Source organism: Arachis ipaensis, chromosome B3 (assembly GCF_059453495.1).
Source record: "Arachis ipaensis isolate K30076 ecotype BB chromosome B3, ASM5945349v1, whole genome shotgun sequence".
NCBI lineage: Eukaryota > Viridiplantae > Streptophyta > Magnoliopsida > Fabales > Fabaceae > Arachis > Arachis ipaensis.
In genome coordinates, this window is record NC_142438.1 from 98,925,177 (window position 1) to 98,926,422 (window position 1,246).

The 1,246-nt window shown below is 39.9% G+C and overlaps 1 non-coding gene across 1 annotated transcript; it reads right to left on the minus strand.

Annotated features, from left to right (window-relative positions):
* Positions 1-484: 484 nt before the first annotated feature.
* Positions 485-592, minus strand: LOC148571741 (small nucleolar RNA R71). The gene has a single exon (XR_015880339.1). It is a non-coding gene; the product is annotated as a small nucleolar RNA R71 (small nucleolar RNA).
* Positions 593-1,246: the final 654 nt, after the last annotated feature.

Here is a 1,246-nt window from a genome sequence, read left to right on the forward strand (position 1 = left end):
TGAAGGGACTCTGAAGAGGAAATTAAGAGAAGCTAAATTACAACAATCCAGAGACAACTTGATTGAAAATTTCGAACAAGTAAAGGAGATGGCAGCCGAACCCAACAACAATGCAAGGAGAATGCTTGGTGACTTTACTACACCAAATTCTAATTTACATGGAAGAAGCATCTCCATTCCTGCCATTGGGGCAAACAACTTTGAGCTGAAACCTCAATTAGTTTCTCTGATGCAGCAGAACTGCAAGTTTCATGGACTTCCATCTGAAGATCCTTTTCAGTTCTTAACTGAATTCTTGCAGATATATGATACTATTAAGACTAATGGAGTAGATCCTGAAGTCTACAGGCTCATGCTTTTCCCTTTTGCTGTAAGAGACAGAGCTAGAGTATGGTTGGACTCTTAACCTAAGGATAGCCTGAACTCTTGGGATAAGCTGGTCAAGGCTTTCCTAGCCAAGTTCTTTCCTCCTCAAAAGCTGAGCAAGCTTAGAGTGGATGTTCAAACCTTCAGACAGAAAGAAGGTGAATCCCTCTATGAAGCTTGGGAGAGATACAAAGGACTGACCAAAAAGTGTCCTTCTGACATGCTTTCAGAATGGACCATCCTGGATATATTCTATGATGGTCTGTCTGAGTTATCTAAGATGTCATTGGATACCTCTGCAGGTCGATCCATTCACCTAAAGAAAACGCCTGCAGAAGCTCAAGAACTCATTGACATGGTTGCAAATAACCAGTTCATGTACACTTCTGAAAGGAATCCTGTGAATAATGGGACGCCTATGAAGAAGGGAGTTCTTGAAATTGATACTCTGAATGCCATATTGGCTCAGAACAAAATATTGACTCAGCAAGTCAATATGATTTCTTAGAGTCTGAATGGAATGCAAGCTGCATCCAACAGTACTCAAGAGGCTTCTTATGCAGAAGAAGCTTATGATCCTGAAAACCCTGCAATGGCAGAGGTGAATTACTTAGGTGAACCTTATGGAAACACCTATAACCCATCATGGAGAAATCATCCAAATTTCTCATGGAAGGATCAAAAGCCTCAACAAGGCTTTAATAATGGTGGAAGAAACAGGTTTAACAATAATAAACCTTTTCCATCATCCACTCAGCAACAGACAGAGAACTCTGAACAAAATACTTCTAATTTAGCAAACTTAGGCTCTGATCTATCTAAGGCCACTGTAAGTTTCATGAATGAAACAAGATCTTCCATTATAAATTTGGAAGCACAA